At 40.4% G+C, this 26,969-nt stretch overlaps 1 long non-coding RNA gene across 8 annotated transcripts in view; it reads left to right on the top strand.

The window, feature by feature from the left end:
* Window positions 1-614: 614 nt before the first annotated feature.
* Window positions 615-26,969, top strand: part of LOC310902758 — a 36,988-nt gene continuing 10,633 nt past the window's right edge. The window contains exons 1-4 of one of the 8 annotated variants that reach the window (XR_014586966.1): window positions 615-1,413; window positions 15,074-15,636; window positions 18,250-20,229; window positions 21,008-25,087. This is a non-coding gene — a long non-coding RNA (uncharacterized lncRNA). Of the gene's footprint in view, window positions 8,127-15,073; window positions 15,637-18,249; window positions 25,088-26,969 lie in introns of those variants that run through there. The other 7 variants (XR_014586967.1, XR_014586968.1, XR_014586969.1 and 4 more) reach the window with 7 other exon arrangements.

Genomic DNA, 26,969 nt, shown 5'->3' with positions numbered 1-26,969 from the left:
TTTCCAGCCACTCATCTCCCAGCCTGTAGCTCTGCTTGGGGTTGTTGCGCCCCAGGTGCAGGACCCGGCACTTGGCCTTGTTGAACTTCATACAGTTGACCTCAGCCCATCGCTCCAGCCTATCCAGATCCTCCTGCAGAGCCTTCCTGCCCTCGAGCAGATCGACCCACGCACTTAGCTTGGTGTCATCTGCAAACTTACTGAGGGTGCACTGGACGCCCTCATCCAGATCATCGATAAAGATATTAAAGAGGACCGGCCCCAGTACCGAGCCCTGGGGGACACCACTAGTGACCAGCCTCCAACCAGATTTGACTCCATTCACCACAACTCTCTGGGCCCGGCCATCCAGCCAGTTTCTAACCCAGCGAAGCGTACGCCAGTCCAAGCCCCGAGCAGCCAGTTTCTTGAGGAGAATGTTGTGGGGAACTGCGTCAAAAAGCCAATTTGTCACAGCATACCAAACAGATTACTTGTGCCTGCTGTCTGTGCCATCCTCAAAATCAGTAGTTGTAGTACACATATTTTTATCTCCAGATGTGGATGTGAATGGCATGCCCACAAGGCAGAAGTCTTTACAAAACCTAGCACTTATACCCTTCAGGACAATGGAAGCAGCACAGAGCCGTTTTACCACCTGAAGCCTGTGGAGATGAGGCCTACAGGTGAATGACTGACTTACAGAGATTCAGGTGGATGTACACATCACCACATGTGTTTGCCTCTCCTCATTAAGGTCAGGGGGAGTGGCTTGGGTATCTGCCTTGTTCAGAAACAGTTTAACAGGATCAGTGAGACAAATAAACATCTTGCTGCCACAAAAAGGGAGTTGCATCACTCCTTTCCCCACACCTCCCTTGTGGCTACATGTAACAGACCTAGTTTAGAGAGTCCAGCCTTTGCTTGACTCTTTGTTGTGCCAGCTCAACTCATGGATCTGGTAGCACTTTTCCTTTGACCAGTGCCAGAGCTAATGCAGGTGTAGGGGAGGGATTCCTTCAGCAGCAAGCCAACTGACAGATCTACTCAGGTTAATTATCAAACTAATGCCAGGGAAAGAGAGTGGCAACCATATACATGTCCCTCACTGTTGAGGAAGTAGGAAATGTCCCCCTGCAGTTTGTAGGGTCACACTACCTCAGTTCTTCTCCAAAACGTGGCCAGATCAGGTTTCCTTTGATCTGTAAGAATAGGGTGGGTGGATCAGCAAAGGAAAAAAAAAAAAGTGTTCTTTGGTTACGGAATGACAAAATTTGGGGTGTGTTTATCCTCCTAGTGACTGTGAAAGGTGGGGCAGAAGGGACAGGGTACCACCCAGGTTTCCTTGCCTCCTGTACTGCCATGAGGTGATCACAGCCTGCGGCTGTGAGGAGAGGAGCGCAGAGGGGCCTTTGTCTGCCATGACCTTGGCAGGTAACCGAGCTGTGTTCCTCATTTTGGGGCTGTGACAGGAGGGGGGACAGTGTACAGGACAGGCAGGAGAGGACAGGAGTGTCTCTGAGGGATGGGGCACCAAGGAGCCCATGTGCAGCACACCTTCTGTGGATGGGGGGGGGGTGGCTTTGGCCAAAAAGGGCATGGTTTGTGACACGTTCATTTCTTCCAGAAGTGGAAAAAACACGTAAAGCACACGGTATTTTCCTCATTGTGGCAGAGAGGAAAATGTGGGTCAAGCGCCAGGGCAGCCAGGCGAGATGTCAATTGTGAGGGCAGCGCGGGGCTCGGCCAGGGCCCACCCAGGCGGTGGAGGGACAAAGGGCCACGGTGCTGTGGGAGGGAGGCCCGGGAAGGAGGAGGCGGAGGCGGGGGAGAGGAAGGCGGGGGCGCTGCCCGCAGCCAGCACAGCCGGCCCGGGCCGGTTCGAGCCGGTCTGAGCCGGTTGTGGCTCTGCAAGGAGACTGCAGCTGCGGAGGCTGCCGCTTGCATCAGGGCGAGCGGCACTCTTCGGACTGGATTCCTCCGAGCCTTCGGAGCGGAGCTCCGCGCGAAGGTGGCCCCGCGCGGCTGCTGCCGGCAGACACAATACGGCCCGGCCCGGCCCGGCTCTGCCGCAGCGCGGAGCCGGAGCCGCCTGCATGCGGAGATCCGCTCCTGGCTTTGCGTGTCGCCCCGCGCGGCCGCAGGCTGCCGGAGGGGCAGGGAGGCCCCGGTGTCGGGTTTCAGCGGAGTCCTGTGGCTGCTGGGGGCGGGGAGGGGAAGGGAGGGGAGCGGCGGCGAGGGGGCGCCTCAGAGCCGGGCCAGGCAAAGCCAGGCCAGGCAAAGCCAGGCTAGGCTAGGCTGGCCTGAGGGCCGCTGGGAGGGCAGCGTGCGGCTTTCACCGGCCATGGAGCTCCAGCTGCCCCTCACACGGCCACCCCAAGTCCCGGGGTGCCCCTGTCGGGCATCGGTTGGCAGGACGGGTGCTGCTGAGGTGGCGCGGGGCAGGAAGCCTCTTGTGGTGTGTGGAGAAGGGAGCTGGGTTTTCCCAGTGGTCCTTTAAACTCAAGCTTTTTTGGACTTACCTAGAATCTTTGAAATGACTTTCACACCACGTCTGTTTGGTGGTTTGTTTGTGTGTGTGTTTCTTTTGCACCTTATTTGTGCATATGCAAATACTGCATTTGATCTACTGTGGTCGCATTCAAAGTACAAAAAATCATCCAAACCCTTTTGTACGGGAAGTGACAATCTCCCTTGGAACACGTTTGCCTTTTTTTTTTTCCTCCCCAGCTGATAAAATCTCATTATTAAAGTGCCCGTCACTGCAGCACGGAGGAACAGGCATCCAGACTCCTGACTTTCTTTGCGAAATGCTTTCACACTTTAATGCTTTACTTAATAGAAGACCGTTCTTTTCACTTCCCCAGCCTAAAGTACCATTTTATTACATCGTGTTTTCTAGAACAGGTATTAGTGGCTGTCTGTAGCATAGTAAGTCAACCTACTTTTAACAAATGTTATACTTTTCATCTGTACATTACCTGCACGGAGATCTGCAGTATCTCTGAACATACACAATTTCTGGTCTTAATATTACTTTATCCTTTCTGTCACATCCAGTTGTTAACAGGAACATAAACTGGCCTATGGTGTTTCAGCCTAAGGGCTAACTCAGTCATAATACTGAATTAGTAAAAGAACAGCCTTGTCCCCTCCCTTTCTATTAGATTAGATCTCTCCATGTGTCTTTAATCTCCTCATATGTGTTTGATTTACTTCTAGTTTCAGTCTTTCATCTCGCTGTCTTAGATTATGTTACATCATTCTCTGGATAACCCTGATAAATGGGGGCCACTCCCTGTCTGTCATCAAGAGTTTTTCTTTCTTTTTTGCCCCTCAGGGCATACCAACATGTCACTTTTTCACCATTGGTACAAATTTGTGAGAGGTGGGAATGGCGGTGCAGGAAAGGTGTTCCCTTGTTTAGCTATCTGACCCATTTAAAGTACAGTCTTAAAGTCTCACAATAAAAATCCTCGTGGCTGCCCAGATTTTGCCTGCAGCAGTATTCTTGCATGTCTTATCAGAAGTAGAGCTGCTCTGATAACTCTAAAGCAGTCACAGGAGATAATCTAGTTCAGAAAGAACCTAAACGTGTAGGAAGAGATAGGAGCTGTATTTTGCTCTTTGGAAGCCCAAAGGAGTCAGCATATGTCAATATGGACAAATTATATTTTTAGAAGCACTAAATATGGACAGAGTTCACTGGACCAGATGTGTTTGTGTCTCAGCTCAATATCTTTAGTACTTGGAGTACAAGATGTGTCAGTTGCTCAGATCCTTATTCCCTTCCAGGGAGATCTACAAATAAATGCAGCTGTTAGCAGGTATTCTTTCTCCTTGACGTGAAAGATAATGAAGCAAGAGAGCTCCTTTACATTGGTTGCTACAGTGCAGTTACCTCTGGTTGGTTGGGTGAGCCACTTCTGCTGCACTCCTCTTGTATCATCTGTATCATCAAAGGGTGGGGATGGGTCCCATGCTGTACTGTAGAATTAAAACTATATTGAAATGCATGGGATGATTTATCCTCCTAGTACTCTCCAGTTCTTCTGGAGCTGCCTCTTCTGTTGTCGTTTGTTTTCTTATTACAAAAGAATAGAACTCTTGCCATGGGGTGTTATTTTGTGTATCATCAGAGGGGGGGGAAAAAAAAGACAAAAAAATGTTTCTGTTCATGGTTGTTCATGGTTGTTCATGGTTGTTCATGGTTGTTGTGTCTTGACATACTTTTGGAACAGAGAAAATCAGACCTGATTATCTATGACACAAATGCAGGAGCTGTAAATTTGTTGCAGCCAGATTTTTTAACCCATGTTTACTTGAGAATTGTGACTTGACGAACAAGGTGGTTTATAGAAAGCATGCATCTCCTAAACAGTGGTGAATATGAGGTGTTTCATTCAGAGTTGCTTTGTTAATTTTGTCATACTTTAAACTTATTTTGTTTTTACAAGTAAAAAAAAAATCCTAAATTATAAAACAGCATCTTTCACTCATCTTCTATACCAAATGTCTCCCCCAGTGTGTTCATTCAATATAACATTTTGGAGTTCCAGTGAGATATTCATATCTGGAAGATTGCACATGAGATATTATAACTGAGGCAATCATTAAGTAGATTATTTTAGTCATTCACATATTTTAGATGTCTTGTTTAACACATTGCAAAGGAAGCATATGTTCTTGCACTTTGAAGAAAGAACATAGTATCACCTCTGTCACAGATCCTTTTATAGGGTAGGCATGAGAAAGTTTGTTCATGTTAGCATGAGAATAGCACTAAGTGACTTGCTGATGGTCATGGTAAGTCAGGTCAGACTGAGTAATACACAGAAAGTCAGTCACCTGATGGTTAACCACTAGACTGTACTGCTCAAATTACTGGGGTTTACATTTTTAAATGAAATAGAGTTGCAATTCTTTATTCACCTATCTGCAAAAGGCATCTAAAACAATGTAGGATGCTCGGTGAAATATTCCTCTTTCATGGCTTTTATGTACCGTTTCCTAGGCAACAACAATGAATATGGGTCCTGACAGAGAAAGGAAATAGAAACACTGTCTTTTTAGCATAAATACTACCTGTACAAACATATTGCAAGCAGTTGCTTTGTATATTTGAACACTATAAATGGAATTTGTTGGTTTAGTCTTCATTTTATCTGATATTTTGAATGGCCTATAGAACTGGAGGCCTAACAAGTTTGTGACCCCAGATCTTGAGGTATCTTCTTTCTTGTTGCTGGAATGGGTTTTTAAATCTAATGTCTTGACCATTCTCCAATTTGTGTAATTAGGTTTCATAGAATCATAGAATATCCCGAGTTAGAAGGGACCCACAAGGATCATCAAGTCCAACTCCTGGCACCACACAGGTCTACCCAGAAAATCAGACCATACGACTAAGAGCATAGACCAAACACTTAAATTCCGACAGGCTTGGTACCGTGACTACGTCCCTGGGTAGCCTGTTCCAGTGCACAACAACCCTCTCAGTGAAGAACCTCTTCCTGATATCCAGCCTGACCCTCCCTTGTCACAGCTTAACACCATTCCCTCAGGTCCTATCATTGGTCATTAAAGAGAGTAGATAGGCACCTGCCCCTCCACTCCCCCTTGTGAGTGAGGAAGCTGTAGACCGCAATGAGGTCCCCCCTCAGCCTCCTCTTTCCAGGCTGAACAGGCCAAGTAACCTCAGCCGCTCCTCGTATGTCTTCCCCTCTAGGTCCTTCACCAAAGGTTTGGTCAGCTCAAGATTCCTCTTGCCTGCCTTAAGCCACTGTGTTGTGTTCTACACCATGTATGTGCAGTATTACAAAGATAAAATATTCCTTCAAACCTGGCTGAATTTTAACCATGCAGACAGAGCTTTTTGGGGTAACCTGAGGTGACTATCCCCACACTCATTCGCTCCTTTTTATAGCAGGAAAAAATAAAAATTAAAAAAAAAAATGCATAGACTGCCCTCTCTGGAGGTTTGCCTCCCTCAGTTATCTTCAATTTTCCTTCTTTGGTGACTGTCAAAACAGATTATCTGGAAACTCGAAATACTTGGCCTCACAAAAGTAGCATATATGTTGACAGCAGAATGTTAAAATGTGTGACTCTCTTTCAAATTATCAGTCAAACCTGCCTAAGGCTAGTCTGCCTAACATGAGTTGCCTTTCCTCAAACATACATTTTATAGTTGCTGTATTTCTCTTGTACTTCTAAGCAGAAGGATCTTTGGGGTGTAAAGCCTTCTCATTGAGCAGCCCTTTCAGTTATGCCTCAACAGATGCCCTATTGGTAGAAAATAAGCTCAAAATATGTAACAGCAAAGCAGAAACAAAAGTGTATAGTTAAGTTTTTACTAACAGTAATGGAACTAAGATTCTGAAGAAGCCATAAATAAAATGGAATTAAGGAAGGGAAGTTTGGTACACACACATTATACCTGAATATTTCTGGTTACAAATACAAAAAGGAAGAAATAAAGTAAAACCATCAAATACTATAGAAGTATATAGCTTACCATGGTTCCAGCTAATATATTAATTTTTACTTTTAAAGGCAATTCATGGTCATTATTGTCCACACAGCTGTGTATATGCATTCAGCTTCTCCCAACAAATCTGCACCTTCTTCTGCCAACAAATCTATACCTATAATATGGAAAACAATGAATAACAAAATCTTTTTTTTTTTTTCTAGAAAATAAAAGTTTTATTTGTATGGGTGATTCTATCTTATAACTAGGACTTAAGATCACAACCTGTTATTATAGTTGACCACACTTCCTATGGTAAAACCCACTGCCAGTTGCAAAAACCTCCACTAAGTATTAACTATTAAGGCTAAAACCTTTTGGCTATGTGTCTGGCAATGTGTGTGTGCGTGTATTTCATTTGATTACATTTTGATTTATTTGGAAAATAGCAGTAATAAAAAAAAATCTATTTCCAAGAATGAGGTCAAGCAAAAAGAAAAGACGGTTTTTCTCCATTTAGAAATTTTAGGAAACTTTAGGAACCTCCAAAGTAACTTGACATTTTGGAGAGAAATGATGTCTGTGCTGAGCTTGTGCTTTTTAGTATTCCTGTGAAACTCCACAAAGATGTGGCAAGCTAAGGCCCTTTCAAATAATATAGGATGTTCATGCTTTCAGCAGGCATCCTAATTTTTATTATCATCATGATAATCATAATCCCATCTAGCTGTCACTCTTAACCAAGGTCCCACCATGTACATTGTAAAGACACAGAACTCCAAAGCAGTCCTTGCCTCAGAAATATTCCGAAGAGGTTACACGGTGCTGGACCGCAGATGGATGTGGACAGGCTGGTAAAGGAGTTAAGGCATAAGGAGTTAATGAACTGACACTGGTCAGTGGGATAATCAGTGGTCTCAGCACACCCATTTATTAGCCACTGTCACATTTCTGGCATCCACATTAGGCATGCTACAGCCAAGGATGGAGCACGGTCTTTTGTTGTAGCTCTGAGCTGTTTGTGGGTTGGATTGTGGCCAGGTAAAAGGACTAAAACCACAACGCCTGTTTCAGTTACTCTACCCCATCGATGCCCAAGCAGCAAAAAGTGAGGACATAATTTAAATAGAAAAGGGCAAAAACTAGATATGGGAGGTGGAAGGTAATGTGAGGCACGGGAAGAGGCAGAAATATGACTGGGACAGCAGATATAGAAAATAGAACCAGAGACTGTGATTAAATATGGAAGTCAGACTGGCTGATTGAGAAAATTGGGTAGAGAATTGAGGAAGAAGTGGAGTCTGTGAAGTGATGAGCTGTTGGGTCTAGAACAAGTGATACAGGCTATTAAATCATTTGTCAGGGATCTTGGAAGAGAGTGGAGCTGTCCTGGGAGGAAAATGGTAGAAATTTGGATAAGCTAGGCAAGAAAGTATGGGGTAGAAATTGAGGTAAGAGAGACCATGGGTTTGGGAGTCAAGTTGGAAAAACTGAAGCAGAAAGGGTCAATTTCAAAAGAAACAGGCAGAGGAGCTTAAGACTGATCTACCAGATTTCTATTTCAGGTCTGAAATAAACCTGTGAATTTTGAATCACCCCTGTCCTCTGATGGAAGCAAATAGTAGCATGGCACTCTGCATAGTGGATGAAAACATGCTACATCACTTACTTCTCTGTGAGTACAAGTTGCAAAAGTCTGTAATTCAGTCTTGTCTAAGACCAGTGTCAAACTGACATCATGTGATTGAATTGCTAAGGAAGAATAAAAAAATAGGTCTATTTTTGTTCTTTTTTTTTCTGTTAAAATTACTCATAAAAATCTTAGTTAAAACCATCAGGCTGTGAAGTCAAATATTCAAAAATACCAGAATGAAGGTTCCCTGCACAACTCCAGTTAATCCCTTACTTTGAGTAAGTATTATGGTCATTCACAAGATCTTTGTCCCTTTCAGTGTACAGTGCTGTAGGAATGAATCAAGATAATACAATAACAGAAACATCCACAGAACCCTTATGTCTATTGCTGGAACTAGAAGTTGTACAGTAACTCACCATTGTAGTCTGAATATTGCTCACTTTTTTAACAGTTTACACCTCTGAGAAGTCTCTAGATTTGTTATTAAGTTGCACCTTGGCTAATAGCTTTTGTTGTTATTAATTGTAAACAAGCCTGATTCATGCTTGTGGTGTTTGGTCAGCTTCTAATTTATTGGTAATACAAAGGAATATGAACTCTTTTTTTTTTTCCATTTCTTTATGACATCTGAAGAGTGCATTGTTTTTCTTTCTTTGAGGGCATATTGATCCTGGCTGGTCACTGCTTGTTTGACATTTTCTTTGATTCCTCTTACGAATTCAACAAGGTTTCCTCATTTAGGAGATGCTTTGTGTCCTGTTAGTGTTGAGGTTAAAATACAGACAACAGGGATTTCTGGGATGAGCAATTGCTTATTTGTTTGTTATTATGTTTTCTTCATTTTCTACTGCAATTTATAGATAAAAACCTATGTTAAAACTTTACATGTAATTCATTGATTTTAGTGTGGCTTTCTTTAATAGCTAGGGTAGAAACATTTTCACTTATTCTCTTGCTTTACAGACTTCTAATTACCACTCTTTGGAAAAGGGAGGGCAATGTCTTATGGGATAAGGGGGACCAGAATTGGTCTGGCTTCGGGGCAAGTTTACCATTTCTTCAAAGTTCTCCACATTTTTGAGAGCAAGACAGATTGTTCTCCATTTTGGGTTCTTGGGTTCTTCCACAGCAATGAGAACCTTGGAAAATAATTTATTTAGAGAGTTAAATAGCTTTCTTTCCTCCTGGTAAGGAAGAGAAAGAGAAGGAGAAGGAGAAGGAGAAGGAGAAGGAGAAGGAGAAGGAGAAGGAGAAGGAGAAGGAGAAGGAGAAGGAGAAGGAGGAGAAAGAGAAAGAGAAAGAGAAAGAGAAAGAGAAAGAGAAAGAGAAAGAGAAAGAGAAAGAGAAAGAGAAAGAGAAAGAGAAAGAGAAAGAGAAAGAGAAAGAGAAAGAGAAAGAGAAAGAGAAAGAGAAAGAGAAAGAGAAAGAAAGAGAAAGAGAGAGAGAGAGGAGAGGAGAGGAGAGGAGAGGAGAGGAGAGGAGAGGAGAGGAGAGGAGAGGAGAGGAGAGGAGAGGAGAGGAGAGGAGAGGAGAGGAGAGGAGAGGAGAGGAGAGGAGAGGAGAGGAGAGGAGAGGAGAGGAGAGGAGAGGAGAGGAGAGGAGAGGAGAGGAGAGGAGAGGAGAAGATTAATTAATTTTGCTTACAGTATTTCAAAATGCTTTCCATCTGAGATTAAACATGGAAATTTCTTAAGGCTTAATGTGGAAAACTTAAACACACAAATGCTTCACAAACTCCCATGAATAAAAAGTTGTTGTAGGTCAAACTATTCTGAATCTTCAGTTATAAGACGCTCTCAATGCCTGCTATGATACAAGTAATCATAACTAATGAATAATGGAGACTCACAAGAAATAAGTTTTAAAGGCAACGCTTTATGTTTTTTTTTCTCCAGAGCTCCCATGCTATAAAACTCCCATTAATGTTATCTAAGTTGTAGTTATTGACACCAGGATAGAGTTTTTGGAGAGGCTTAGGGAATCAGTAACCTCCTGTTCAACCACATAACTTGCAGTTGGCATAGCCTGGTGGTTCCTCTTATACACCCGAGAGGTGGAAGACTGAGTTGCTGCACGAGTTGCTGCACCTAATTCATTAATATCATGGCCACGCCCAGCCCTGAGCTGAAAAGAAAATGAAAAATGTCTTGAGAAAGGTTGGAGAAGGTTAGCTATCAAGAACTCCCTCTCTGCAGATTTTGTAATAAAGATTTTACATTAGGAAACATGTTTACACATCTCAATAGTTTTAAATGGCTGCATAGTCGTGAATACAAGTATTTTAGTGTCTTAAGTATTTTGGTGAATCAGAACTTAACCGAAACAGGGTAAGAGGAGCAGAACAGGAAAATGAAACTACTATCAGTTTCATTTCTTGCAGAGTGTAATCGTCACATTAGATGAGTCAAGGACAGGTACTGTGAGATAGTACCAGACGAGAAGTAAGTATGGTGAAGATAATGGGAAGAAAGTAAGGGATGGAAAAATTATACAAGACATGAAAGGGGAAAGCATTGTAGACTAAAGAAATACAAAAAGCGATGAAGGAAAGTCTGACTGCAGAGGAAAGGAATAAAATGGGAAGGAGAATAAATGAAGGGCAACACCAAAAGAAAACCTAGGAATTAATGACAAAGTAGATTTGCATTCTCTTTCCTTCCAGAAGTCCTTCAGAGGTCAAAATATCTCCGTGGACCTCAGTATCAGGTCTATTTTTTTTTCTCCCAGCTTTATCTTCTAAGTGATATAAAGTCTTGTTTACTGTATGTTTGCTATGTTTACTTGGTATACTGTAGCTTAGAGGTATATATACTTAGAGGTATACTCTAAGTTCACATGCAGCACAAAAATGATGTACCTTGGTACAGCAGTGCAGACCATGGCTTATAAGCATCCAAGTTTACGGTTCCTTGAGCTATGGAATGGCCAAGTAATTGTGATGCATTTGGTCATTAAAATGTAAGGGTTTTGTCACAGCGCAAGGATAAGATTATTAATGTGATATTCCTGAAAAAAAAAAAAGTCTAAAGGATATTCTATTGACTGGACAACAGCGTTAGTTATATTTTTTATAAATGCAGTTTTCTGATTTCTGTAGTTTACACGTGTGTATGTGTCATGAATGTGCTCTGTAACACTTCTTTTCCTGAACTGGACTAAGGAACGTTCAGCATTAATTTTCCATTACGACAATCTCCCCTCAATTAAGCACCAACTACACCATTTCAGCTAGGATGAGAAGTTTGTGGTCCTTCATAAGTATCTCTATATTATTACTACTTCGGCTGTACTACAGCACTGGATAGTATAGAATGATCTCCACCATACATATACATATCTTTGAAAAAAAAAAAAACAGGCAAATATGAGACCAGTATGAGCGGAAGACATTTTGCTGGCAGCTTTATTTTTTGCTTATTTTTTCCAGGATGGTTTATCCTGAGGGGAAAAAAAAAAAAAAAGAGAGAGAGAGAGAGAGAGAGAAGTGAGGTAAAAAGGATTTTTGTTCTAGCTCTCAGAAAAGACCAAAATCTCTAGGATAAAGCGGTGCCTGAAAGGAGCTTGGAAATGTAAGCAAAAAAAAAGTGTCTCCTTTTATTAGGTTCCTGCTGATTTCAGACAATATCATTGTGTGCAATCTTTCTGAAGAACTGGAATCGTTCAAAGAGCCTCATGCCTCCACTGTCTTTTTGAACCTACTAAAAGTAATTCAGAGTTTCCCTATTAAAGCAGTAACTTGGGTTAGCATATAAGATATGCTACAAGTTCTGGATCATACATCGCACCACATTCATATTGTATTTGCCTTTGCCAGAAACAGGGTATATATATCCTTAAATGACATGCTTATTTTTTAGCAGTGCCTCTTGTCAGAGCAATTTGTTTGTTAGTACTAGCTATTTCTAGTTTTTCTCTCATTGTTTGTGGGTACTTTTTCTTTAACTCTGAGGATTCACAAATCGTTCATTGTTTGACAGCACAGAGATTAAACTCACTGAATGTCAGCAGAGGTGTGTAAAAAACCTTTTCCTAGGGTGAGAGAAAAAATGCTGAAAGTTCATGAGACACTGCTGCAGAATTTAAAATAACGCTAATTTATGTCTAACTGATGAGCATATATTGTAGATCCAATATTGTCTTAATGTATTTTGAGCAGGACATATATTTTCAAGCAAACTGTACATCCATATGTAAAATGAAAAGGCAGAAACACTTTGAAGTGTCACTGTGAAATGCTCAGTGCAATCAGGACTATGAAACCAGTGCAATATAGCAAAAAGTGTTTATTTTCCTTTGCGTTTACATTATGATTACTAAAAAAAAAAAAAAAAAAAAAAAGATGGGGGGAAGGGTGAGCAGAGAGAATTTTTCACATTGATCATGTGAACTACTCTAATTTGAACAATAGTGCCCTAACCAAAAGCCTCCGTCTGGAATGGAAAGCCTCTCCCACACCCTTCCAGGCTGACCTTCCCTCCCCCTTCTACCATAGCTCATATTTCAGAGCTGAGCTGGTAGCCAGCAGACCATAGGAGCATAATTTGCTGAAAAGAAAAGCAGAGGCATAACTGTTAACTGCCCCCTATTCCCCACCCCTACCTGTGTCTACATAAGACGTGAACTAACTATTCCCCACAGGTACCTGTACAGGGGCTTTACTGTACTCAGGAGGCCGCGCTGCTCCTCCCAGAAAGCTAAGTAGGCCATGGCGGCTGACCTATTGCTGTGTTCTCATGTGATCAAGTCCTAGAGCCAAATCCAGATTGTTGTTCTCATGTGATTTAGGCAATCTGCTCACATCTGGTAGACAAACAAGATTTGGATCAATAAAAGCAAAGTTTATAAAAGGACGTCAAGATGATGCTATTGCCTGTGAGCACTGAACATTTAATAGGTCTTGCCTCTACTGAGAAGTGTTTAAGATAGTACATATTTGTATTACCTGCAAACTTTGCAAGTAAACATGCTTCTGTAGTTGAGTCCCTTTTGCCCATCCTTTGAACAAAAACAGATATATTGGCAGCAGTGCCCCTTGAGCTGTAATTGTGTTCACGTTTAGACTTTTTGACTCTGTAAGTTCTGTTGGTCATGGAGATCAGGAGGGCTGACTTATCTCTAACTTTGTCAGTCAAACTTTAAGAAATTAGGAAGAACAGTGTGAAAATCTCAAATGAAGAATGCTCCAATTTTACTGAAGTTTTATAAAAGCCAAGAATATTTTTGCTTTTCTTCTCCCCCATCTTTTTTTTTCCCAATAAATATTTCACATACTACTAGTCATCAGCCATAATTACAGCATCTCTGTCAATGTGTGCATACTGGAATATATTTTGATTCCCAAATGGGTTTTACTTTAACTGCAAGAGAATCTTTCCATGGAATTAGGTGTGACGAAGCAACGGAAATTAAATAGAAAAATGGCTGGACCTAGTGAGATGATGGTAGTATAATGAACTAAACATTAAACATCCATAAACAGAAGACATTGGCAAATATAAGACATTGGCATTAGCTTCTGTACAGGAATTTTGATTTAAATAACCACTCAAATACCTTTTATTTTTTTTCCCTGAACCACTAATATCTGTCCAATAAACATTCTTAATATCATGTCATCCTGGAAAGTGTGGAATGAAGATGGTTTTCCCTACTAAAACAAGGCATTTTAGGGTGACACAGGGGGGAAAAAAAAAAAAAAAGTCAAGGACTGTCTGTATAAATAAAATATTGTAAAACAAGCTGGGGTGTGAACTTAACAGCACAACAGCTATTCTCACCCTCTCTTAAGTTATGAGACTACTTGAGTACTCATTCCGTCTTCAGTTTTCTGTTACATTGGCAGATAGACAAGCTCTCCAAAATATGTTTCTTTTTAGAGCAGGGTGGGAGTGAATTTAGTGCTCTGAAATAATTGCTCATGGATATTCCTTATTCAGAACAAAAGTATCCCCACATGGACTTAATCAGGAAAAGCTTCATGAGTAAACAATTCATAATACAGTATTTAGAGTCTGAGTGACAGAATTGGACAGTTGAAGAGCGGATGTTTTTCCATTCTATTTAGAAGCTATAAAACTGAATCTAAGCAAGGCTTCTGGATAGAAACTGGACTAGAGCATTAGGTGAACAAGACGGCAAAATATCTGTGAGCCATCTCTTTCTTCCCTTGCCACTAAACCCAGCTTAAAGCCAGACTCATCCGTTTTGTGACTGAAAGAGTTCTGAGGGTGCAGTTAAGCAGGGAGGGGTGACCTTCTTGGGAACAAATAGCAGAGATGCTGGAGCACAGCTCATGCATGTCAAAGAGGCACAGGTACAGAAGTACTGAGCGAGTCACAAATGTTTTTGGTTTGCCAGAGTTGAGAATATAGTGAGTCGGTGCTGCCTTCCTTTGATCCTCAACAGATCAAACCAGTTTTAGAGAGGACGCAAGTCTGGGCTTGTATGTATGGGTTTCCCACTTCCTTTAGCTGTGTTTCTTTATTGTTAGAAGGAGGGACTCCCCCCAGCACCAGGAGAAGTGTACAGATCGTTGTATGGGAAACGATACAGAGGAGCCTTCTAACTCTTGCGCTCCTTGTCCTTCTTCTGGGTGAGGAAGGAGAAAACGTTGCCAGTTCACAGCTTCCAGGAGGTGATTGCTAATGAGGCCAGAAATGCTGACAACTCCAGGGGTTGTGTCTGGACGAGCTAAACTTGTTAAACAAGTGTAGCAGCTCACACAAATCACCATGCTCCAGAGCTGCTCTGCAGGCCTCCAGAGCTTTGCTCTACAGGGATGCCTCTGTATTACTGCTGCTCACAGCCTGTCCCTCCAAAAGTGTACAGCAGAAGTCGATAAAATTTCTGATTTTTAACTCAGTGCTTGTTGTCAATGCCAAGGAATGGGGGTTGGGTTTCCTTACTAGTAGAAATGCCTCTAACCACTCCTTGTACCTTCAGCTGTTACCATCTCATATGTTAAATTAAAGCCATTGCCATTACAGCTGCCAATAAAATAATGTGTCGAATGCAAGAAGCTACATTCCCTGGTGCCAGCAGCCGGCTCAGCTGAACATGGATCTTGGGCTTGCAAGCTCTTTAGAGAAGCTCCAGCCTGCTGAAACCAGCCCTACCTACATCTGCTGAGACGGGCTGCTGCCCTCCCCCACCACACGTGGCTGACGCTGGACTGTAAATGTTTGACTCGAACACCACCTTTTTCAGCCAGGATGACTAATGTCTTGCGCGTGACAGTGCCATGGGAACAGTCATTAGGAAAACAATAAGAGTTGCTGGTGCGGGCCTGGTGTGGTGGACCAGCAGCAGAGCTCTTCAGGATCTCAAAACCTCGGCTGGCACAGCTTCTCTCGATGCTCCCACAAACAGCAAGTCCTTCAGCAAGACTCAAGGTGGTCCGTCCAAATATTGACTTCTCAGCAACAGATCTTCACACTCAAGGTGTTTATTCGTCCTGCTGCCTCTCCCTGCAGTAGTGCTGTTTATCCCTCCTCGGCTGAGTCAGTACATGTGTTTGTGGAGCTGCACTGTTGATTGCATCACTGGAGAGGTGAAAAAACAAACAAACAAACAAACAAACAAAAAACCACCACCCAACATCCTCCTCCCAGAGCTGCATTTAAAACACATAATTTTCTGTGAGCTGCTGTGAAAGATGTCTCTGTAAAGAGAGTAATCAGCACAATAAAGAGGGTGCCAGACAGCTGGGGGTAGAAGCAAGTAGTTGACAAGGGTGTCTTTGAGGTCCTGGTAAACTGATTTCAGCCTCAAACCTAACCTGTGTTGTGATGTCAGCTAGAGTACAGCTGGTGGTACCAGCCTCCCCCTCAGGCTAAGTGTTAGTAATATTGAAATAAGATATTTTTACCCACAGGAGTTTCTGAAGGAGAACCTTCTGTCTTGGACAGATCTCTGATACTGTGTTTATCCTCTGAAGAGGTGAGGTGTGGGTAGGAGCACATGAACTTTTACATCCTGCTCCTTCCTTCCCCTTGTGGTTCCTCGCTGAGCCCACGAGACCGCTACTAAGGCAAAACAGTTTACCTTCCGTTTTCTTGCTGTACAAGGCCTTCTTACAGAGATTGCCAAACCAAGGACTGATTAGTGCCCTGCAAAGTAGAGGGATATGGACACTACTTCCTCAGAAAATAAACACCAGCTCATTTTTTACAGACTGCCAAGAGCCACCAAGCAAATTGATTAAGTTCAGCCACTCCTAGACTAAGAACAGTTGGAAAAATCTGGGTGACAGATCCTGTTATATCGATCCTTTTAGTTTAGTTTCTTAACACATGTGAAATGCTTATCTTTATTCCACAGCAAGAGCATGAAAAGGTCCCTGCCCTGCTCCCTCTTGCTGTTCATCCTCCATGCTCGATTTGTTTTTCTTAGCCGAGTCCTGTTTCCTCCCTGTGCTGTTCTTCACGTTCTCTTTCCTTCCTTGATGCACATCATAACTGCCATATATTTCTTGTTGTGTTTTTTTTTTCCTGTTTCTGTCAAAAATGGTAGTAAAAACCTAACCAAATTTTGACAACATTGGGGGGAAAAAAAAAAAAGTAATTTTATTTGCAAAGCTCCTAGTCCCCAGGGAGGAAAAAGACCTTGTATATTAGAGAGGAAAACACTTTGATAGAAACAAGAGATCTTTCTGTGGATGCTCTAAAGCAACAAAAGCCTTACATTCACAGATTAGAGTGGTTAATCTAGTATGCTGTCTCCCATCTTAATCACTGTTAGTTGCTTCAGGGGAAGGTACAAAATGCAGAATAATTCACACAGAAAAAGTCTCTTCTAGCACTTCTCCCCAACAGAGCCTCACTTGACTTTACCTTAAGTTAACTGACAGCCCTTTGACTTGAGGCACCTGATATTTGTAAAGGTTAATGTGTGCACTCCTCACAGAACTTATCTAGTTTCTAAATATTCTTTACCCTAAGAGTGTATCTTTATTGACAAAAAAAAGGTGTTCATGTCTACATTCATAAAATTTATCACTGTGAAACTCTAGTGTAGACAAATACATGGACAGTGTCTACTTCACTAGACAAGATCAACACCATGCTCTAATATAGGCTTTCTACCCAGCCTAGCTGTAACATAATAAAAACTAAAAAGCTCTGACTTTCCTGGGATTTCCTAGCAAGATGTTTATTTAAAAGGAAAAAAATAACTAATTCTGCTGTAAAAAACATGGGCTGCTGCTACTTGCTCTTCCCTGGAATCTTTTCTTTTTTTCTTTTTTCCTACTTTTTTTTCCCTATTTTTTTCTTTTTTCTTTTCTTTTTTTTCATCTATTTAAATACCATTCTTGAATGATGAGTCATGGCAGGAAACAGAGCTGCCTTGTGTCCTTGCACAAGAGCCAGAAGGCATATGTAGGCCAGCAGCACATGTACAGACTGTCCCGCAAGCTTGAATGCAATGCATTCCGCATTGTGAGTGCTTACACTCACAAGCATTCATCAATACTAAAAGTGCTGGTGAAACACTGTGTCCTGAAATCAAAAGGGAAACCCAGTGGCAAAGAACGGCATTTGCAAGAAAAGATCTGGAGACATCATTTGTGAGAAATAAAGTAGTTTCTTATTACTGTTTGCTAAGTTGTCTGGAGGTGGAGGAACTAGAGAACAGCATGAATATAGGTGATGTGCAAATTCTACTTAAAAATAAACACGTTAAAACTGGATGGTGTCCCAAATAACTTTTTACACTGTCCAGCTCTTTCTGTTGCCTTGACACCTCTGTATCACAGATGATTATCTCTGATTCACAGAGAGTTACAGCCTCTTCAACATCATCAGCTATTCACATAGAAAAGATCTATGATTCACATAGAAAAAAACATACACCCTATCTGTAAGGATATAAAAAAAAAAAGTTATAAAGCCCCAACAGTATAATTTGGTTTGCCATTTCACTTCCAAAAGGCACAACACTGACTTCCTGCTGGAAGCCACGCATGGGCAAGTTAGCTGTCTGATGACTTCACAGATAGCTGCCCTTGCGTTGATGTAAAGCTGGTTACTGCTTTAAAAGAACACAGAACTCTAGAACTCTAGAAGCCACTCTAGAAGTCATTTTTTCCAAGTACTACTCCTACATATGATTCTACTGTGTCAATTATTGCAGCTTTTTACAGTCATATTTTCCTGTTTCACAGATTGTCTTCATCAGTACAATAGTAGGAAAACACAAATTAGGGAAACTGTGAGTCTGACTGTGCCTAAAATGGTAAGTTCATAAGTTCAAAACGTAGAAATTTCTCTGCCCATAATCTCTCTCAGTTGAACTGGTAATATAACACTACTTAATTACAGTGATCTTATACTTTACTCTTCCAGCTATTTAAGCTCTCTTGGGGCCATTTAGGAAAAATTCTACTCTTTCTACTACATATTCAGCCCTGCAGTGCCAGCAAATTTAGCTACCCTGGACCTGTGAACACTAGTCGTCAAAAATAATTTCTAATTGGAGGAAAAAGTGTTTTTAAACAGTCATTATACTTAAGGAACCAAAATCCAACTCACCAACAAAATTCCCCTTGCCAACAAAACTACAAAATATTGTTGGGTAAATTTGGGACCTTGAATTTTGCCACAGTGAGACAAGATTTAAAGCCAACCTGTAACTATGGAAGACTTATATTGCCAGAAGGGTAGAATGTGTGTGGATATGCTTGCATGTGCACTGAATAGAGAATAGAGAAATGGAGCCTGTTTTCCCCACACCAGTTTGTATCTGTTGTGCCTCAGTCTACATGAGTAAGTGGAGTAAAGTTTGAAGCACTGGGAAGGGATGAAGTCTGACTTCATTTTGATCACAAAGGTGGAACTGAAAGGGGAAGGTCCAAATCAAGATAATGATGCACGTTCTTGTTCGACATAGTATATTTCCCTTGCAGCAGCACTGAAAATATGCTTTTGTTAGAAAATGCTAGTTTTCAAATGCACGCTATGTCCCTGGGAAACATAAGTCACATCCAAATGTCAGCTTTTTGTGGATCTTAGAGGAAGTAAGGAAGTTGCGTGGCTACAAACTGATCATCTTCCGAGTATCAGTTCAGTGCATTTACAAACCTGTTGAGCAGGTGGGGTTCCTTAAGATCAGTGGGTAATTTCTGAGCCATACCTGCTCTGGGTGGCAGTCTGTTAGTGGGTTTTGCTCACTAACAGTGGCAGAAATTCTTGTCTGTGGCTAGGAGATAAAGGTGGAGGGACTTTGTGGATCTATGGAGTAGCCCATGAGGATGCACGCACACAATTTCTGCCTGTTCAGTTAGATGGTTACTGTGTTTTCAGAGTTGAAGTTTGAGCAATGGGAAAAGAAGGTATTTATGCCAACGATACTGAAGAAAAGTTTTTTAAATACTATATAATTTGAAGTTAATGGAGAGAAACCGTATGTCAGTGAACTCCCAATAAAATTCCTAAGCAAAATTTTACATAATAATAATAAAAACCCCCCACCTATTTCTTCAATGTAGTACTAATCATTTAAAGTGAATGGGGGACAATGACAGAATTTCCTCCCACTTTGCAACAAGTAAAAAGCTTGCTAAAAACTTATCTCTAAATGTGAGAAATATCCCAATAATTTTCTAAGACAGGGTCTCTTGTGAAGCTAATTTATTTGCAATTGCCATGGTGGGCATCCTGCAAGTAGGAGTGCACAGCGGAAGTGTATCACAGCCCTATATCCTCTATTACCCAACACTTGATTCCTCCCGTTTCCTCATTGGCTGAGTACTACAGGTTCACAACCTACCCGACATTTGTTTCTATGTTCTGTATGTGTATTTGACCAACCTTTAATTTCTCTCTTTTTTTTTTTTTTTGAGGGCCTGTGATTTCATAACATCTTGTTCTTGCTGATTCCACAACTGCTTGTCTTGTTTTTCTTAGCCATCCTCCTTATTTTGGGACAGTGGAACCTTCCACTGTCCCCTTATCTGCTTATCTTAACATACCCCCCACCGGTATGCCTGCGCAATCACTTTTGAGTATGCAAGGTTAGTGGAATTTTCCACTGCAAAAACACAACTGTAATTCTTACATAAAGTAGCATGTCCAGTTATGGGCACAACACTCCAAGCAAATACACTTCAGCTGGAGAAAATCCAAAGATGAGTAACAGCAAAATGGTAAGGAATCTAGAAAGACTAACCCAGGACTGGTATAACTGGACATGTTTAGTCTAGTGAAGAATGAGGGGAAATGCTGAAATATTGAAAATACATCTGCAGAAAGGAGCAGAATGATTATTTTATTTCATATCCATTGGAACAGGATGAAAAGTAACGAAGTGGAAAGCAAAGAAGGTAGTTTGATGATAAGAATGTGTTAACAGTTTTACGAAAACTTTTCTAAATTTTAGGATACATATGTTGGATGGATATCCAACTGAATGAATTGCAGTTGGCAGGCTGTGAAATACCTGTCTTCTTGTCAGCTTTCTGGCCATTTTGCTGAGATGCAAACATGAACTCAGCAAGTCTGTCCTTGGTGTTTTATCAGGAACTCAGCAGATGACTGCCTCTGTCTATCAGGAGAGCAGTATAACTACAAGTGGAAATGAACAAGAAAAAACAAAAATCTTTATTGTCCAAATACTAGTCTGAATGGTAGCAAGGATGAAATTAGCTTTTCTTTATCGCTTTTTGATTATTCCTTTCACCAGTTTGAAGTGTACTTGGAGAGGAGTTTTTTGTTTGTTTGTTTTGTGTTTTTTTTCACTTGGAGCTCATTTCTCTTAGACCTTCAGGCCCATGCAGAGTTGGTATTTTCTTAGAGAGGACACGATAAATGTCTCTCTCTAGAGAATAGGGTTATAACTGAGGGTCCTCAATCAGGTCACACAGAAGTACAAATGTGGCCACTCTGAGGAGTTCTGTACCCTTTTCTGCATTTACGTCCAAACAGGTTGTAACTGAAAACATATGGTGCACTTGCATTTGGAACAGGGAGGTGACATCAGGACGAGATGATCTGAGGTCAGGAGAAAACTGTACACAAGTAAAATGGAGAAGCTGATCCAGGTGCAGAGGAATGCTGGATGGAAAGGAATAAGCAGCAGAATAACTTATCTGACACATATAATTCACTGTGACCCTACTTCCTCCAGGACTTCCATATGTGCAATACTAAAACAGGTGAGATGACTTAGTACCAGCTGCTTGGATGTATTTGTCAGTGCCACTGTGGGAAGAAAGAAACCAGCAGGAAGATTACACGGATCTTTTCTGTATTGGTCTTCAGGTGTGATGAGGTCATTCCTTCTCCTTTTCATGTAATCTGGTATATGGTCATTTCCTGAAATCATGTGAATCATGTTGACTCATGAGTTCTCCTTTGGCTTTCTTTATATAAAGTGGCTTCTAAAGTGAAGAACGAACACTCTTGAGTCTGTTGTACTGTGATTTTGACTCACTGGTCTGTTTCTAATTGTATTCCAAATCTTTTCTTTGCCTTTTCTTTGCGAGCCATTTTAATTTAAGAGGAGTTCAAGGAGTCCATTGATGTTAGATCCTGGCCATCAATACCACCAATGCATTCCAAAATTGGCTTTTTTTTTTTTCATTTTTGTGGCATGCATATTTAATGATTTCAGTGTCTTCTGTTTGTATACTTGGGTTTTGTTTTTGTTTTTTTTTTTTTCCCATGGGGAAAAAATCAAATAATTCCTTCAAGAACCTCTTTGGAAGGAAATAGACAACCAACATTTGTAACATTAAGAGGAAGCTGCCAGCTTGCCCCTGAAAATATTTCTTAAAAAAGTAATTTGGATGCAACTGCACATACTGTTACCACATTTCCAGGTTCTTAAGCAGATCTTACCTCCTAAGGAATTACATCTTTTGTCGTATAAAGTAGAGCAGTCTTAACCTTAAAAATGTCTTGTCATCTGTTTGTCTGTTTAGATCAGAAGACAAATGTAACATCCAGTGATCAACTGGTAGGATACTCCAGCATTAACATGGTGCAATTTGCTTTTCCATTCCTGTTTCCCTCTTCTCTGCCTCTTGATGCTGGATATTTATAAAAGTAAGCTGTTTATAGGATCTTATCTTGGGTTCCAAGTTCATCAGTTCTCACAAGCTATCATGCCTATACAGGAAACCTCCAAAAAAAACCAATTTGCTTCAGTAAAAAGACTAGATTTTTTTTCCCCCTGTGGTTTTCATTTTGATAAGTTTCATTAAAAAATGACCTTAGAATACTTTAAAAAGGGGAATGATTATGTGATTGGCTTGCACCATTCCAGCTCAGACATGGTTCGGTTTCAGAATGAGTTTTCCTGCACTAGAAGTTATGCAGTGTAATCATCAGTGTTGTTACACATTTGTTGTAATGCTCCTCGGTTGTCTACACTCTTCATACCAATAGTATGACATATTTATATATGCCATCATAAAACAGACCCACCCGTACAATAATTATTACCATATGTATGTGACACACTTACTGAAGGTCCACTTAGGAATATACAAGTCTGTACATGGATGAATATATATAAGATGTTATAATGGTCATAAATATTACTAAACCTTGCCCAATTTAGGTACTTCAGAGATACACGTTTTTATAGGTATATTAATCTGACTGTGTTGAATGCAGCTAAGGTGAGAAGGTTTAGACGTTAATTGACTGACTAAGCTTGGTAGCTTACAAAGTGAGTCTTCCTGAGGCACTAAATTGTGACTAATGAGAGCTTCATTCCAGGTATTTAATACTGCCTTGCCATGCTGTTGTGCAGGCATTCAGCTACAGGAGGTATTTGAGTATATAATCTTCCACTTACAGATTAATAATATAATGCAGCAGAGTATGTGTGTACAAGGTTGCATTAGCTTTCTTGCCTCTACAGGCAGGAAGTTAGAGGAACATGCTGTTAGAACTGGACTAGCATGAGCAGTGCAATTTCACAACAGAGATAATGTTGCAAAGACATCCTGAATGGTAAATGCATATTTTGACATAGCTGCATATTTCTACATTAATCACAAAATATGAAGAAGTAGAATTGCAGGTACATTGGCAAATAAGCCCTTTCATCAGCATGCTATTTGCATCTGTAGTTTAGCCTTGTTGTAGGCCAAAAATCATTTCAGACCTTATCATTCAGTGACCCCGTTTCCATGTAGTCATCTTCCCCCACACCATCACTCTGTGTTTACATGAGCTAAGGGGAGGAATAAACATTTTCCTTTTCCTGTAAGGATTCCACCAAAGGTTGGTGTTGGCAGACACAGACACAAACTCAGAAGTAATTTCAATGGTGCCACTGATGATGTCATTGAACTGTACTCTTTATTCTTGTCTTTTCTGACCCTATCTGATTTACTGTTTCCTATACTGCACTCTCTCACTGCCTTCTTTTATCAGTTTTGCACTTCCTGCTTCCAGTGGTCCTGCGCAACCTTCCTTCCCTTGTTCTCTTAGTGTTTCCTGTAACTAATCCCTTCCGTTTTTCTGCAATATCCTTGCCTTATAAAACAGAAAGACACAGCCCAGAACTGAAAAACTGAGACCGAAATCATGGAACCAAAAAGATCACTGCTACTATTTTGCACTGCCTTTGTCTTTTTTCTTCTTCATGTCAGTTTATAAACATTCCTTACTCTCTATAGTGAAAGTGTTAGTGCAATATAGAAATTTAAGTAATACGCATTTAAAAAAAATAATCTTGTGATAGCTAGTGTGAAATGTGCAAGTAAGAAGCTAGAACCTCTCATACCTTAGCTTTTCTAATAGGTTCAAACTGCAGTGAATTTTCAGTGTTTCTTACACAAAACCAGGAATATTGCAAATCTAAAATTCTATATCTTGCCTTTTTTAGAATTACAATAGTATCAAAACCAAGTTTGGAATAATTTCATCAGACTCAAATAATTCAATGATTATTATTTTTTTAATGTAGCATTTCAACATATGACCATTTATAAACTATTGCAAATAATAGATTAAAATGAAGTAGCTATTTCAATTTTTAATGTGATGGGCAATAGGGGGTTAAAACTTTTTGTGTTTTAAGCATATAGAATATTGACATTATCACACAGTGGTTAATTACAGTGTAGTTGCAGTTGAGTTGATACCCGTTTACAGTAAAGTCATGCTTTTTCAAGATTAATTAATGCCAATACAAATACAAAGTAACTATACAGGTAATCCAGATGTTCCCATTCTGCACTACACATGTGTCTATTCTACATCAGAATTCCATGTACACATATAGACAGACACACGATCACATCTATATAAATGTATGTGTATGTATCTCAAATGTACTAACACCATTGTGTTCACTCTATAATTATTTCCAGCCATGCTCTTTGTGGTTACATGAATTAGTGGTAATTGTAGGATAAAAAATTACTTGTGTAACTATGCTATAATTTCAGTGTAATTACAGTCATTGTATTATGAAGCTCAACCAAATATCGAGCTTGTACTCTTTCAAAACAGAACATTTAACTGCAACCATTGCATAGAAAAGCTTAAAAATTTAGTTAATTTCACTTTGTAAAAGTTTCCTCTTTCTCTCCCACACTAACACCTTTTTTTTTTTTTTTAATAATTAAAAATAATAGAACTGAAAAATTCATATATCTGTACTATGCTTGGGAGAAAACAAATTATGGAAAATTAACCTTTTCCTTCAATTGCAGAGTTGAGAATGCTAACTCTGTATTTTTTTTTCTGAAGAGATCTACAGTAAATCCAACACTTGGTTTATATCTTTATAAGATGCAATAGTAGGACATTTTTCCCTTTGGATCTCACTTTTAAACAGTGCAAATGTAATACTTATCGTTCTTACTGTTTTCATGTCTGGCTTCACTGAAGATGCATGGAAGTTACATTCCATCTTCAAACTGAATCTGAAAAGAAAAAGAAGGAATAATATGGTTTATCTACAGTGAAGCTCGGCCACCAAACTGGACCCAACAACTTTGCACTTGCAAAAAAAAAAAAAAAAAGACAAAAACAACATCCCAACATCATCAACAACAACAACAACAAAAGAAATTATTAGAAGTATAAACAGGGAGTTCTGTTGCTTTTCATAAGAAAGAAAGGTGGTTACTTTAGTCATACATTCCTAAGAGAAATCCCATTGATTTTGCAGCCCTGCAGCAAAAATAGCTTTTAATCCCTGAAGTAAAGCAAAATAGCCTAGAATGCTCAGGAACTAGAGCATCATTGGTAATTGTGCTAGTGGACAGTCTAGCACCTACAGTTGAAACCTCCATTTTCCTCAAGCATAGGCTTCTCAGCTTTCTAAAGACCAGAACCAATAGACCCTGTGGTTCAAAGACTGTGGCACATTTTGTCCATGCCAAGCTTCCCTTGATAGTAACATCACACGCTGTAGCCAAGGAACATGCTTTTGCAGAGGAACTACTGCAGCATTCTGGGAGATGTGCTGTATACACAGACTGTCCGTACAGGCTTTCTCTGACTCCTCATTCACTACGTGCCATGTGGAGCTGATGAGCATGAACTGGGGTCCTAGAGAAGAGGAAGCAGCACTGCACTGCCAGCACATGAGCTATGGGTGATGTAAAATGAGACAAAAAGCTGTTGATATGTCTAAAGCTCACATCATGAAATGTCTTTCTGAATCAGGGATCCATGTTTATTCCTAGTATGTTTCATTGTCACTGCCAGTCAGATGAACGTGTGAAGTTCTACAGGCCTGCAATCTCAATACTCTGAAGCTTATGACATCCTTTACAAAATCAGAATTGTAAATTAACAGATCAGCATACCAATACAAATGGTCAATTGTGGGTCTGAGGAAATGTACATTTTATATGTAACTGCTTAGCACTGTTAAATAGCCAGTGGGGGCACATGAAAAAGCTGGATATATGTAATAAAATGTTACTTTCAATAGTACAGATGACTATAGAAATGTTACTGTTCTGTGCTTGGTAATAATAAATGTGCTTTCAGTTAAAACTCCAAGCAGCAGTAAAACATCATCTCAACAGACAGAAATATTCTCTTCCATATATCTTGAATAGTGTACATCCTTTTCTAATGCAGCACACCACAATTTGAACAACTGGTGCTGGTGGAAGTGGTAAAAAAGGGAGACAGAAAGCCAGGGAAGTTTATCACATCAACTAGAAACCAGTTATAAAATTTTACACTTCAGAAATGCTATAAAGTGTGCTCATGAATCATAAAAAGAAGTTATGGCCACAATGATTTGTACTTTACAGTAAAATTCTAATGTCTGAAGAATTAGGGAAAGTTTTTTTTTGTTTTGTTTTTGTTTTTTTGTTTTTTAGTGAAGGAATTGAGGGGTGAGGGAGCACTAAATCTGGGACTTCACAAATTTGCTTTCACTACCATGGCAGTGAGTCTGCCTAGATACTTGCTTCTGGCATGGCTCCTCAGCAGCTCCTTGAAAATGCCCACTTCACAGGTAGCAGCAAGGTTTATACTAAAATAGTAATTCTAAAATGCTAAACTAAAGACTGGTAGAATAGGTCTAGTATCAGGAATTCAGATTGCTGTGTGGAGATTTTGTCAAAAGAATTATTTTTTTTCCTCATTGCCCAATTTGACAGTAATAGAAAAAGCTCAGAACTGTTTTATCTTGTGAGAGAAACAGAGACTGAAATTTAATGCCTGAAGTAGAATTAAACCCAACAAGATCAAAAATGAATACATTTAAATTTGAGATATCTTATGGACCTGTAGAACCAATTTCTGTCATGTGGTGTAGAAATTACATACGTGTAATCTCATCTGAGTGAGCTGCAGTGGTCACAGAAAGGTGGTGTACTGGAGCAACTTCTTTCACATCAGATGGTGCATGGGCAGCACCAGGCAGTTCTAATACGGAAGCTACAAACCCCATCAGGCT

The sequence above is a fragment of the Anser anser genome (genome assembly GCF_964211835.1).
Source record: "Anser anser genome assembly, chromosome: 1".
Taxonomy (NCBI): domain Eukaryota; kingdom Metazoa; phylum Chordata; class Aves; order Anseriformes; family Anatidae; genus Anser; species Anser anser.
Note: the sequence above shows the minus strand (reverse complement) of the source record. Positions and strands in the feature narration are given on the sequence as shown.